The sequence below is a fragment of the Schistocerca piceifrons genome, chromosome 5 (genome assembly GCF_021461385.2).
Source record: "Schistocerca piceifrons isolate TAMUIC-IGC-003096 chromosome 5, iqSchPice1.1, whole genome shotgun sequence".
Lineage (NCBI taxonomy): Eukaryota > Metazoa > Arthropoda > Insecta > Orthoptera > Acrididae > Schistocerca > Schistocerca piceifrons.
In genome coordinates, this window is record NC_060142.1 from 64,555,466 (window position 1) to 64,571,033 (window position 15,568).

The 15,568-nt window shown below is 38.0% G+C and overlaps 1 protein-coding gene across 1 annotated transcript in view; it reads left to right on the forward strand.

The window, feature by feature from the left end:
• Positions 1 to 295: 295 nt before the first annotated feature.
• Positions 296 to 15,568, forward strand: part of LOC124798200 (coiled-coil domain-containing protein 112-like) — a 145,568-nt gene continuing 130,295 nt past the window's right edge. The window contains exon 1 of the mRNA XM_047261501.1: positions 296 to 330. The gene's annotated coding sequence lies outside the window, so the exon portion shown is untranslated. The remainder of the gene's footprint in view (positions 331 to 15,568) is intronic.

A 15,568-nucleotide genomic window follows, 5' to 3' on the forward strand; every position in this document is an offset into this window, starting at 1 on the left:
GTCACAGTCTAACATACACAGTCTGTGACTCCGTTGTGTCACCCTTATCAACGGCAACTTTTGTAACTAAATGAGCTGCAAGATGCTACTAAGTTAAATCATCTGTCTGTATTCGTATTTGGATAAATTACTTATGTAAAACTGTATGTATTGACAGAGTGTTCCTCAAAATCAATGTATCAACGGCTGCAATTTTATTCACAGTCATTTTCTACATAATCGAATGCATCTCAAAGATTTTAGCAGCATATATCTTCCCGTATATCTTTATATCTTATAATCTTTGTAATGTTTACTGTGTCTTGTTTTGTTGTGCTTTGAAAAATGCCGGTAATTTTATTTTGTTGAAAGTAATGTGTGACTGCTAACAGAAATCCACTGTTAAGCCCAAATGATGTAAACGATTACATATTGTACTCTCATCAGTGAAACAGTTTTGGGAAATGAAAAATCTACACTGTGGAGTACACATCAATCAATTGCTGACGCTGTATATATAGATTTTAGCGGTTCATTTGAAACTTAGAACATTAGCATCCCAATTAGATGTCATACAGCCGTCAAACTACAACGACAGACACGTTTGCAGTAACAGTTTCATTGCGTAGTACGAGTTGTAACACAGGACTTCCGCTCCACGTTTGTAGCCAATGCGTATTCTGATGTCGCTATTAACATACTAAATCTGTCGAACGTGCCATTTAAATATTACCCGTTGCCCATATGAGTGTAATGATAGTGTCGCACCATGAGAGCAATACATTTTTACAGCTTAAAACAACGATATGTAGGCCCGCATAGCTACCACTGCATCTTGGAGATTTTGGCTCACCACATTTTCTTTAATGTGAGTTGGTGAGCAGCACATCCACAAAGCTGTAGAGCTACTACTTTGTGGGTACAAGTAGCTGCTTCACGTGAATACCGGTGTCAAGGCATTGGATTGGACCTTTCTGTCATTAACAGAATGTATTTAGACATTGCCCCCCCCCCCTCCCCTCCCATTTCGATGAATCTTTGTGAACTATACTCCTACTGTCATGGACAAGACTTTCTCCCCAAAATATTTCAGAACATCTTGTCCGAATAATTATTTTTAGCTATATAGAACCAACCAGCTACATTTTAGTTGAGTTAAAAAATAAGATACTGTAAATACATGTACCATAGTACTCATGCATGAATGCTCTTCCTCATAAAAATTGATTCACTCAGTAAAGCACACTGTGAGGGCATGTTAACTAGTTCAAAAGTGTCCATTTGCCACTTGTCAATTTACTTAAGAAATGGAAATATTGGTAAGAGATTAAAATACACACAGTTAGAGATGTGAGGAGACTGTTCAGCATAAAATAGAATTAATAAGAAAATCCAATTCAATAACAGCATTGCAGACTATTTTATGCAGTTTTCTGAAAATGTTGTTGTTTTAGATTAAATGTTTTTGACACTTAGAACTGAGTAGAGATATGCCTCTGTAGCTGAGTGGTGAGTGTAGCTGACTGCTATGCAGAGTACCTGCGTACTGGCAAGGACTTGTTCCTGGTTGGAGGACTGGTATAGGGTGCATGCAGCATCGTGATGCCAACTGAGGAGTTATGTGACAGTCAGTAAAGTCTGCAAAACAGCTAGGAGAGTGGTGTGCTGCTTACAGTCCTCTACATACCACATCCGCATAACACTTGAAGGCATAGAATGACACAGCAGCCAGTAGACATCCATTGGCCCTTGACGACCTGAATGAGAAGCTCGTTTAGTACTGATTGGAGACAGGATAGTACCATACTTGATGACTATCAGAAGTACTATTTTATGTGTGGCTATTCGTTTACATTTTATTGGATGTCATTGTAATTGGTGGCACACACATACGCACAGAAAAATTGTGAAGACAGGAAGTGAAAAGAAGGAGGACTGGAGACTATGCTGACCAGAATAAATATCATAGATGTAGATTATTTTCACCTGTAGTACAACGTTATGGACCCAATGAGTTATCTAAAAAAAAATTGAGAGAATCTTTGGTTTTCAACAGTGTGATAAATATAATAATAATGGTAAAAATGCACATACTGTGTTGGTGTTGGCACTTTTGTGTTGCATAATGCAGTTGGTAACTGCACAGTGAATGATGGGAGGTGAAAATAATGAATGATTAGTCAGCTGATTGGACAAGAAGACACAACCAATGAGAAAATAGTGTTCCATAAACATTATCATGATGTTGAGTGTATAAAATTATGTGACAGCAAAGAACACTATATTGTGCAGAATGTTAACACATAAAACAATGTTCCACAAACTTTAAACTGTACTGTTGTTATACTGCATAACCACAACCTTAGAATAATTGAAAATACCTGATAAAGTTTTCAAAAGATCATTGGGCTACGTTACAGATCAGTCCATCACCATAGCCAGTTTTTCTCGTCACAAGCCATTTCACAACTAAACTGTAACATTTCATCCTAACCTGTGACTTTTGTTATGCTACATATCAGTCCATCACCACAATCAGTTTTCTCACATTCACATTTCTTGGCTTTGCCAACTCATAATCTAGCCAACATTTCAAATAAGCTAGACTCAGGTTATGTTACAGATCAGTCTGTTACCACACCCAGTTTTCCCCCAGTCACATTAGTTGCCTTCACCATCTCACACCAAACTATAACATTGGAGTACTATGAAATGATATCCCAAGAAATTGTGGCATATTCCAAGAAACACAATGCAAGAAATACAAAAAACAGGAACCAATTTTATAGGCCTAATCCATGGTAGCTAGATCAATAATCATCAGTCTCAAGCTATACGTATCAAAAACAGGAGTAATCAGTTCGGGTCAATGGAAGTGTCCGATTCCACCCATCGGCTTTGACACACAATGTAAGGCTCTTGTGGTGTTTGATGTCAGGGCGGCGCAGAGTTTAGTTTGCAAGAGTGGCGTGTTTGTAGGTGTCGTTTTGATGTGATCATTGGTGCTCACTGGTGGTGTGTTGTGCATTATGTGATGTTTGTGGTTTTGTTTGTGTGTGGCATGTTTATAGGTGGCGTATTGTTGCAGTCTGTGGTTCTCTCTGGTGGTGTGTTTATGGGTAGTGTGTTATGTGGCATATGGGGTTCATTTGTGTGATAGCATTGCACGTGTGTTGTTTCGGTGGTGACTGTGCTTTCAGCAAAATATTTGTCAGTTAGTTAACAATTTTGGTTTTGTTATGTTGACATTATTGTAGTTTTTTCCGTTCGTCGTGTGTGAATTTTGGAAAATTACTTTGTTTATGCCTGTGGTAGGTATGGATATGAACAGTTTTCGGTTGTTAGCGATGATGGGGTACAGTGCGTTCTCTCTAATAAAATTTCTTCAGATATTGTGAAGTGTTCAGTGTGTCGTGAATAAATAAGACTTACTAAAGTTCCGGCATCTCAGACCAGGGACGGCTATATGTGGAGATGTCGTAAGGATAACTTATGGCGCTCCATTAGGCGAGGTTCCTAGTTCGAGGGTCTTGGTTGGGCATGTGAGAAATTGTGTTAGTGACGTATCATTTTTGTCATAAAGCCTCTCACAGTTTCTGTCCACATGAGGTGGGTGTGAGTGTGAGAACGGTGCTTGAGTGGTATTCTTATTGTCGTGAGATGTGTTCTGAATATATTAAGTACAGTGATAGGTTGGGTGGACCTGGTGTTGTTGTGGAGATTGATGAGTCACAGTTTGGGAAGAGAAAGTATGCGAGGGGGTAAGTCTTCGGTTGGCTTATGGGTGTGGGGGGCTGTGGTATGGAGGGGTGGGTTTTCAGAATGGATATTTAGGTTTTGGAGAACCGGACAAAAAGGGAATTAGTGGGATAGATTGAGGATTTTATTGAAGAGGCTACCACTATAGTTTCAGACACATATTCTTCTTATAGGCAGTTGGGTCAGCAGGGGTACAATCATTTAGTAGTGAACCACAGTGTTGAGTTTAAGAATTATGAGATGGGGGCCTGTATGAATACTATAGAGGGGTTTTGGAAGGCAGTTAAGGCAGTGATTGGGAGGGGAAGAGGCGCTCTTCTAACCTTCAGTCTCATCTAGATAAGGACTGTTGGCAGAAGAGCGTCCCTGAGGGCTATTGTATTTTTAAGGTTTTTTTAAGGGTGATTAGTAGGATGTATAGGCTTGAAGGTTGTGGGTTAGTTAGGTGTTGGGTGGGGGGATGGTGGCTTGGGGAGGGGGCTGGGGGGAGGGGTTGTGTTTAGTTGTTGGTGAAGTTTGTACAGAGATGTAGGGAGGGGAGGTTTTTTTTATTTTGTGTAGAGGATTTTTTTGTTACAGTTGTAGAGTGTGATTTTTTTTGTTTTTCTTGGTTTATGGGTCTTTTATTTTTTTGGGGGGTTGGGTTGGGTTGTGGGTGGGGTGGGAGTTTTATTTGGTTGTGTTTTTTTTTGTTTTTGTTGGTTTGTATGTTTTTGTTTGTTTGTGTGTGTGTGTGTGTGTGTGTGTGTGTGTGTGTGTGTGTGTGTGTGTGTGTGTGTGTGTGTGTGTGAGAGAGAGAGAGAGAGAGAGAGGGGGAGAGGGAGAGGGAGAGAGTCAGAGAGAAATTGTGGTGTCTGACCTAGATGGCTGCGCCGGAGCTTTTTAGTGGTGAGTTGATGTTTTTTGTTAAATGATTGGTGGGGTGTTTGTGAGTTGTTTGGTTGTTTGTATTGGTGATTTGGTATTTTATTTATTTATTTATTATCATCCCAATGATCACATTTGTGATATAGGATTTGTCAGGGTACATTTTAACAACTATATAATATCTTTACAAAATTTGTATCTGTGCTGAATTCATATTAATCTATCTTATGTTTAATACAATATACAACTAATAAGTGTTTTTATAACATAATTTATTATGCACTGATGTAATTTCATTTGTCACATTAACTTAAACATATATTTTATACAGTTGCGCAAAGATATTTGCTTATGCTGTAATAGCATTTGTCAAGCATGTGGTTCTTTAGAGCAGTTTTAAATTTATCCTCGTTTTCCAGCTCTTTGATATGTTTTGGTAGTGCATTAAAAAGTTTGATGCCTTGATTACATACATGTTTCTGGCTTCGGGTCCTTGTTACAACTTGAATGTGGAGATCTTTACATTGCCGTGTATCGTAATTATGGAAGTCTGTATTGTCTTTCATTTTGTCCTGATTTCTTTTGATCACCAACAGACATTTCAGAATGTATAATGATGGAATTGTTAAAATCTTCAATGCTTTAAAAAGGGGCCTACAATGTGTTTGAGGTGGGCTGTGGGTCATTATCCGAATAGCACGTTTTTGTAATTTGAAAATCTCATTTAGACGACAATTTGTTTTTTCCCAGAATACTATCCCATAGGATGCAATGGACTGAAAATAGCCAAAATATACTAATCTGGTACAGTCATTACTACAAACTCTTGAAATTATTCTAAGCACAAAACATGCTGAATTTAGTTTTAGTGCTAAGTTCACCACATGGTCCTTCCAATTAATCTTCTCATCAATGTGCATACCCAGGAATTTTGCACACTGTACTCTTTCAAGTTGTTTGCCCTCCATGGTGGGATTCAGGTCGTCCTGATCACTTATTTTTCCATATTGCACATAATTAGTTTTTTTTGCATTCAGTGTTAGCTTGTTAGCACTAAACCATTTTTGTATATCTTGTAGAACATGGTTCACAGTACTGTGCAATGACTGCTTCGTATCACTAACTATTAAACTAGTATCATCAGCAAATAACATGATTCTAGCTTTTCTCTCTGACACCTGAATATCATTAATGTAAATGAGGAACAGCAAGGGGCCTAATACACTTCCTTGGGGTACTCCTACTGTGACCTCCCTTGGATCTGATCTTAGTTTAATTTTTTGATTAATATTTGGTGCTGTAATTTCAACCACCTGCATCCTCTTTTCCAGATAAGACTCAAACCACTTTTTTACCGGTCCTCTGATACCTATAGCTTCAAGCTTTTTCAAAAGTATGCTGTGGTCAACAGTGTCAAAGGCTTTTGACAAATCTAGATTTATCCCAACTACACTATTTCCCTCTTCCAATTTAGTGATTATTTCTTTTGTGTATTCTAGTACAGCTGTTTTGGTACTTCTCCCAGCTTGAAATCCATGCTGATTACCGTTTATCAGGTTGTGCATATTAAGATAATGTGTGACTCTATATTTCATTAGTATCTCTAAAACTTTAGAGAAAGTTGAGAGGAGTGAGACAGATCTGTAGTTTTCTATTTTAAGTTTATCACCCTTTTTTAACAGGGGAATGACTTTAGAAATTTTCAGTTTTTGTGGAAACACGCCCTCAGCCATTGACAAGTTTGCTATGTGCGCCAATGGTTTCGCTATCTGATTAGCTGTTTTCTTTACTAATATTATTGGCACCTCATCTACTCCAGCTGACATCTTGGACTTCAGACTTTTAATCACTTTTAAAACTTCCTTTTCGTTTGTTGGAAGTGCCATCATACTGCTGGCTGCCTTGGGTGCTTCAATCTTAATCTGCTCCCCAAGATTCCTGCTTAATGTCTGGGGTACATTTAAAAAGTAATTATTTATATAATTAGGTATGGCATATTTATCTACCATTTTATTCTCCTCATCTTTTAGAATAATTTCCTTGTCTTTGGTAGGTACCCCGGTTTCTTTTCTCACAATTTCCCATGCTATTTTAGTTTTATTTCTGGACTGTTTTATTTCCATATTATTACTTAATAACTTTGCATTTGCAATTACTCTGCGGTATATTTTCCTATACCTCTTTACATATTCTATAAAATCAATATTTGTACACTCCCTCAACTCTGAATTCAGTTTTTTCATGTTTTCACATGATTTCTTAATTCCAAGAGTCATCCATGAACTTGATTTTACGTATCCAGTGGACTTGATTCTGGTCAATTTCTTTGGAAAACACATCTCAAAGTTCATCATATAAATCGATGCAAATACACTATATGCCTCATCTGTACTTGACTGTTTCATAACATCTAACCAATTTTCATTTTCTAAGATACTTATGAACTGATTACAGCTGTCCACAGAGAAGTTTCTTTTGTAAATATTATTTACACCTTTATCTTCCTTCGACGTTAAAGGGATTTCAATGGTGAGAGCATTGTGGTCAGACAATCCTAAATCTATGTTTGTTACCTCTATGTCAGTTTCTGACATATTTGAGAAAATGTTATCTATGAGGCTATTGGAGGTGTTTGTTATTCTAGTTGAATTGTTTATGTGTGGTGACATGTTGAAACTCTTTAATATGTCCAAAAATTGCCTTTTTTGTTGACTTTCAACTAGAAGATTAATATTGAAATCACCACAAAGAATAATCTGCTTTGTTGTTGACTTACATGACTTTAGGGAAGTGTTTGATTGCAAGGCGTGGTTGTGGCTATGGCTGGTTTGGTATCGTTAGTTTCTGTTGACCTATATAGGTCAAGGGAAGTGTTCGATTCCGATTTTGATTTTCTATGGGTGGTTTTTTTGTTAGGATTAAGTGTGTTGGTGGTGAAATTTTTGAGATTTATGTGGTATTGGTTGTTTCTGTTGACCTATATAGATCAAGGGAAGTCATCGATTCCATTGGATTTTGTGTGTAGTGGAATTTGGGAAGGTTGTGGGGTCTTGTTATTTTAGTTTTTTTTTTCGTTTGGTGTAGTGGCGTGTGTTTATATTTAGTTTTTCCCCACCCAAAAACCCCCAATTTCCCGTGTGTATCCCGTTAGTTTCATTGTATTTTTGGAGAAATATCTGTTTGGTGGTTTTTAGATCTATTTTCGTGTTTGTTGTCATGTTTAAGTGATGGTGTCATAGGAGCGGTATGGGAGTTGCTGTGAATGGTCGTTTCCACCATAATGGTGATGTCATTGGTCAAAGCACAGGGTTGGAATCGGACCCTTCCGTTATCCCCTCTGACATTATCATTGGCCATGTGGCAGTCTCTGTGGTTTAAAGCAGACTTCGTGGTGCATTACAGTGTTCAGCAATGTACATCCGTATATCTGCTGAGTTGTTGCATGAGAGTGCGAGGAAGGAATTTGTCCAAAAGCTTATATATTTGTGGTATTATTTTCATTGTACCTGTCTACAACTCAACACATCTATGAGTAGCAATGTATCATTTCCACATTGTTATTCCAGCCCAGAGTTTCCATTATTTTGGTATATCATGTACCATCAATGTTCCACCCAGCAACATTTCAATTTTGTTACACTCAGGTTTATGTTTTCCACTCATTTTTGCCCCTGATAAACTTGTTCATTACCCAGTCTGTCCTAGCAATTCTCAAAACACACATATCAATATTGCTCACTGGGAATCATCATATGTTGAACGTTTCCTTCATCATTAATTTTGTAATTTATAGGATTGTCATTGACTTGTCTTCTGCAAATTTTCTCCCTCTCTGTTTTAAATACACACAATACATTCAGTTCTGCACATGTAGAGGTATTACACCAGTGATAAGTGTGTAGGCAATCCATTGCAAGACTTGTGTAGAATGAAGCACTAACTGATATAAACTATGAAAACTGTTTTTATTGCTCTTAAATCAAACCAGTGTGAGAGTGTATGCTTGCAAAGGCATACAAAACCAGACTGATTAAATTTGAAAATTATTGCACACTTTGCCAGTCTGTGTTCTGGTGTCCTCAATCTTGTGTATTGACAATATCTCGTTGTTCCGTTGTATCATACTGGGGGTAAGGTCACACAAGTGTATCACATTATGAGGAAATAAGAAATAGGGTGAAAAGTTCAAAAAATTTTAGATGTAGTTCAGGCACATTCACACTAATCATTGTAAATCTTGAGGAAAAACAAAGTAGGACACTGGCATATTTTGCTTATTTTCATTCAATTTTGTCTTAGGGAATAATCTTCTGGGGTAACTCATCTTTAAGAAAGAAAGTCTTCATTACTCAAAAACATGCTGTAAGAATAATACAGGGTATGTGGTGTACTCTGAATATCATATTGTAGACGTATGCTTCAGAAGTTGGTCATATTGACTACTGCTTCACAACCTTATGAAGTCTGGTGTAAATAATCCACTACAGTTCAAAAGGAACAGTGACGTACATAATTACAATACCAGAACAAAAAATGATATAGTATATTACTCCACATTAAGGTTGTGTTTAGCATGAAAAGGGGTGCACAACACTGCAGACAAAATTTTAGACTTGCCCAGTGATATAAAATTTCTGACAAACAGCAAGTAAAATTTGAAAACAAACTGAAAAAGTTTTTCCTTCTGGCTGAAACCTGAAATTGGTAGCACCGAGATTTGTGGAGAAAATTAATGTGAAACGCAGGTGGTTTATTTGTCATGGTAGACAAGAAACTCAAATCCACCGAGATGGAAATAGAAGCTCCATGTGAGACTGTTTGGGCAAGGCTCGGTATTGGGGCAGGGCATAATGTGGTAACTGGACCCTTCTATCGCCCATCATATCTCCTGGTGTGACCAAAAACTTTAGATAAAACCTCAGTTTGCTTGTACATAAGTTACCCAGTCATACTGTAATCATCAATGGAGAATTTAATCATCCAAAGATCAGTTGAGAAAATTACAGTTTTGTTAGTGGTGGGTGTGATAAGACATCCTGTGAAGCATTACTAAATGCCTTCTCTGAAAACTACGTAGAACAGATAGTTCAGAATCCCACTCATGATGGAAATATATTGGCTGTAGTGGCAACAAACAGACCTGACCTCTTTGGGGATGCCCACATTGAAACTGGTGTCAGTGACCATGATGCGGTTGTGGCAGTAATGATTACCAAAGTACAGAGGTCGACTAAAACAAACAGAAAAATATATATGTTCAATAAACCAGCTAAGAAATGGATAGTGTCACGTCATTCAGCACATGGCAAGAGCATGTAGAGGAACTGTGGTTCAGCTTTAAAAGTATCTAGTTGACCATGCACTGGATAAATATGAAGTTAGTATAACAGTTCATAATGGGAGAGACCCTCCATGGTATATTCTCACTGTGAAGAAATTCTAAAGAAACATACTACTGCATAATATTGGTAAAACAAAGCACAGGAATATAGATTGAGAGACGCTAAATGAAACACGTTTGACTGTCAAGAGAGCCATGCGTGAAGCCCTCATCGACTACCCTAGCAGAATATTGTCAAACAATCTTTCACAAAACCCAAAGAAATTCTGGTCGTATATAAGGGCAGTTAGGGGCACCAAAGTTAGTGTCTTGCCCTAATAATCAGACAGGAATTGAAATTGAGGTTAGCAAAGCAAAAGCTGAAATGTTTAACCCTGTTTTCAAATGTTCTTTTGCAAAGGAAAACAAAGCTCAATTGTACCAGTTTAATCCGCATACCACTGAAATGGTGAGTAAAATCTGTAGTAGCTCCAGGACCTGAAAGGATCCTGTCAGTTTCTATACTGAATTTGCAGCTAAGATTACTCCTCTTCTAACAATGATGTGTCAGATCCCTCAAACAAAAAATTGTGCCTAGTAGTTGGAAGAAAGCACATGTCACACTCCTCTGCAAGAAGGATAGTAGAAGTGATCCACGAAACTACTGATCTCAAACATAGTGCTGTGTCTAGAACAGAATGACCTCCTCCATGGCAATCATCATGGATTCTGGATACATCTATCATGTGAAACCCAACTTGCACTTTTCTCACAATGTACTGAAAGCTTTATATCAAAGCAGTTATATTGATGCAGTATTTTTTGATTTCTTAAAAGCATTTGACTCAATACCACATCTATGCTTATTGTCAAAAGTTCAATCATATGGGGCATCATCAGGTGAAATTTGTTACTGAATTGAAGACTTTTTGTTAGGGAGGATGCAGCATGTTATCTTGGATGGACAGTCATCATCTGATGTAGGAGTAACTTCGAGTGTGCCCCAGTGAAGTGTGTTGGGATCCATGCTGTTCGTGTTGTATATGAATGATCTTGTGGGCAATTTAATAGTAAACTCAGACCTTTTGCAGATGATGCACTTATCTATACTAAAGTTACGTCTGAAAGAGGTGGCATAAATATTCAGTAAGATTTTGATAAGCTTTCAAAGTGGTGCGAAGATTGTCAACTTGCATTAAATGTTCAGAAATGCAATATTGTGCTCTTATCAAAATATAATATCAGTGAAAATCGTTCATTTGTATAATATCAGTGAGTCACAGTTGGGATCAACCAATTCTTACAAATACCTGGGTGTAACAATTTGTGCCGGCCGGAGTGGCCGAGCGGTTCTAGGCACTACAGTCTGGAATCACGCGACCACTAGGTTCGAATCCTGCCTCGGGCATGAATGTGTGTGATGTCCTTAGGTTAATTAGGTTTAAGTAGTTCTAAGTTCTAGGGGACTGATAACGTCAGAAGTTGAGTCCCATAGTGCTCAGAGCCATTAAAGCCATTTCTAACAATTAGTAGGGACATGGAATGGAATGACCCCAGAGGCTCAGTTGTGGGTAAAACTTGGTTATGCATGGGGATCATATCAATCTGTACCACATCAAAACAGCCTGAAGGTGACGCAATGAAGCGTCAAAAATGGTAGCGACAAAACAAAATAAAGGACGGCTGTAGGTATTTTTATTTTTTGTCATGAAACAAGATAGGAGCACTAAAGTATGCCTCCTCTACTTGAGAAGTATGGACATAGATGCAAAAGTGTAATATCATCTGTAGAATACAGGTGTCCCAGATTTGCGCCATTGACATGTAGTCATTTATTTTTCCCAGTTTAAGGCCTAGGAAACTTCCTCTAGGACTACTGATAATAATTTTGGTAGTATGGGATTTCCTTGTTTAAGATACTTATTTTCATTCTTAAATTATCAATGTCTTGATGAAGTCTAATGGAAGCTGTTGTATTGACATACATATTGTTCAGCATACTAATGTATGTTGAATCACAGTATTGTTTATTGAAGGCTGTCAGTGCAGGTATTGTTGAAACTGAATCAAGAACTTTCTCAAAATCTGTGTTCCCAGACAGAGTGGGAATTTGTGATCATTATTTTTGGTGGGGCAAGATATATATTTGATATTAGTCAACAGCTTTGACCAGTAATGTGACGGTTTGGTTTGTATTTTTACAGTTTGTATAGTTCACAAAGACAACATATGTGAAAGAAAAAAAACCTTGTTGTGATGACAGAGTTATATGTAGCTTAGCATGAGGTCTAGGTTAGGTTGGAAGGTGAGTTGGTGAAGCCATTGAATGTGAAAGCAAAACAACCTGGTTATGGTGACAGACTAATCTGTGGCTTGACCCGTATGAGAAAACTGCCACTGATACAATGTTATACACTACTGGCCATTAAAATTGCTACACCACGAAGATGACGTGCTGCAGACACAAAATTTAATCGACAGGAAGAAGATGCTTTGATATTCAAATGATTAGGCTTTCAGAGCATTCACTCAAGGTTGGCGCTGGTGGCGACACCTACAACGTGCTGACATGAGGAAAGTTTCCAACCAATTTCTCACACACAAACAGCAGTTGACCGGCATTGCCTGGTGAAACGTTGTTGTGTAAGGAGGAGAAATGTGTACCATCACGTTTCTGACTTTGATAAAGGTCGGATTGTAGCCTATCGTGATTATGGTTTATCTTATAGCGACATTGCTGCTCGCGTTGGTCGAGATCCAATGACTGTTAGCAGAATATGGAATCAATGGGTTCAGGAGGGTAATACGGAATGCCGTGCTGGATCCCAACGGCCTCGTATCACTAGCAGTCTAGATGACAGGCATCTTATCTGCATTGCTGTAACGGATCGTGCAGCCACGTCTTGATCCCTGGGTCAATAGATGGGGTCGTTTGCAAGACAACAACCATCTGCACGAACAGTTCGACGATGTTTGCAGCAGCATGGACTATCTGCTCGGAGACCATGGCTGCCGTTACCCTTGACGCTCATCAAAGACAGGAGCGCCTGCGATGGTGTACTCAACGACGAACCTGGGTGCACGAATGGCAAAACGTCATTTTTTTGGATGAATCCAGGCTCTGTTTACAGCATCATTTTGGTCGCATTCATGTTTGGCAACATCGCGGTGAACGCACATTGGAAGCGTGTATTCATAATTGCCATACTGGCGTATCACACTGCATGATGGTATGGGGTGCCACTGGTTACATGTGTCGTTCACCTCTTGTTTGCATTGACGGCACTTTGAACAGTGGACATTACATTTCAGATGTGTTACGACCCGTGGCTCTACCTTTCATTTGATCCCTGCGAAACCCGACATTTCTGCAGGATAATGCACGACCGCATGTTGCAGGTTCTGTACGGGCCTTTCTGGATACAGAAAATGTTCAACTGCTGCCCTGGCCAGCACATTCTCCATATCTCTCACCAACTGAAAACGTCTGGTCAATGGTGGCCGAGCAACTGGCTTATCACAATACGCCAGTCACTACTCTTGATGAACTGTGGTATCATGTTAAAGCTGCATGGGCAGCTGTACCTGTACATGCCATCCAAGCTCTGTTTGACTAAATGCGCAGGCGTATTAAGGCCATTATTATGGCCAGAGTTGGTTGTTCTGGATACTGATTTCTCAGGATCTATGCACCCAGATTGCATGAAAATGTAATCACATGTCACTTCTAGTAAATATATGTGTCCAATGAATACTCGTTTATCATCTGCATTTCTTCTTGGTGTAGCAATTTTAATGGCCAGTAGTGTAGTTGCCAAGTTGTTTACACTTCTTATGTTTCCTACGTCACTGAATGAGCTGACGACTATTATGGAATATTGTTCTGTGTCCAACTCAGTTTTTTTCTATTATCTTCATTGCATGTTCTGTGTTTCCCTTGGAGACATTTCAGAAAAGTTTTTATTTAATTCAACACAGTTTGTCATATTTTATGAACTCTAGCCTTCTCTGTATTAGCTGTCTCAGGTCTAATGAAAGCCACAATCTGTCATTATATTCCATGAAACTTGAAATCATATTTTGTATAGACGGTGTCTTCATTACTTTTAATTGTATGTTTCAGTTGCAGATGTTTCTTGTGATACTTCTGCATACTCATCATCTCCTCTAGAACTATACAGGTGCAGTAAACAAATACTAAAAAAGAATTAAATGGTACATTGTCTTGTTTACAGTATATCATTTAGTTCTTCTTTTGTAATTATTTACCACTCCTATATAGTTCTAGTGGAGATGGCAACTGTACTGAAGCAACAATACTATCATTCTGCTTTGGCTAGTGATGCCAAAGTTTGCAACACCAAAGAAATACATTTCTGTAAAATAAATAAATAAATTACGTTGACAAACTGATCAGTAGCATAGTCTGAGGTCTCGGTTATATTGAAGTTGAGAGTATGGTTGTAAATTGTTGGAGCCAACGGATGTTTCATTTTTAACACTCCCATGGAGATTGTGTCAGTTTTCTGGTTTTATTCTGCTTTTATGCTGCTGTCTGTTGGGACTTGAATCTCAACAATGATAATGTTATCATTAGTCTTACTAGTGCATAATTGTGTTGCTTACTAATGCCACTGCCTCAGTCTATCATTTGACATTTTCTTTTCTTTTGTTTCCTTTTTATTTATATTATTTTTTGCTATTTGCACAAATACATTTGTTAAAAAAATGCCCCTTGTTGTTTGTCAGTGACGACATTCATTTTCTAGGTTTCTGAATTTGACGCTAAATTGAACTGGAACACTTCCACATTCTTCAATTAATTCTCAAAAACTAAATCTGTAATTTCTTATTAGTCTATGATGTAGAAGTTCTAAACTGAAATAGCACAGTTGGGTTTGTGTTCAGTTATACCAATGTGTGAGAAAATGCAATCATTTTATTTTTAGTTCCCTTTTGCCCCTGCTAAGTCTATTTTTACATGTTTTCTCCAAAAAGAATGTTTGACCTCGTTTCATTCACACATTAATTCATTCATGGTGTCAAATGAGTCAGGGTATACATCAACAAAAGGGAAGACTATCATAGAAGCTTAATCTGTATACTGTATGAACAGACAATTATCCCTATACTGTTTAATGCCATTCATGCATATTACAGCTACATTTAATTGAGTAAATAGGGGAAAAAGCTGTTACCTCTTCAATTATACTGCATAGCTGCTGTTTATCTACTGTTGGGAGCTTAATATTTACATGATTAAAGTGATGTCATTCAGAGAAAATATTTATCTGCATCTGTAAGTACTGTGTCCTGTCTACAGTGCATTACCACATGTTGTGCAGCATTACAATGAATACTGCTACAAGTTTGTCATGTAGAAAAAAAGCTTCGTTGGATTTAGGTGAAGTCCTTATTGCAGTTTTGGTCTTGTAAGTCACAGTTCTGCTGCTGTGAAGTCTTGCTTTAGTCTGTCAGTGGACATTGAGGTAAAGTTCCATGTAGAATCAACACCAAAAACTCAATCATGGAGACTGGGTCATCATACAGTGACTTAGTTACTTTTGAATAGCATCATGATGAACAAAAGCTGTATCTCATGTGTGCAGGTCTTGGAAGATAAACAGCTGTTTTACATAATTT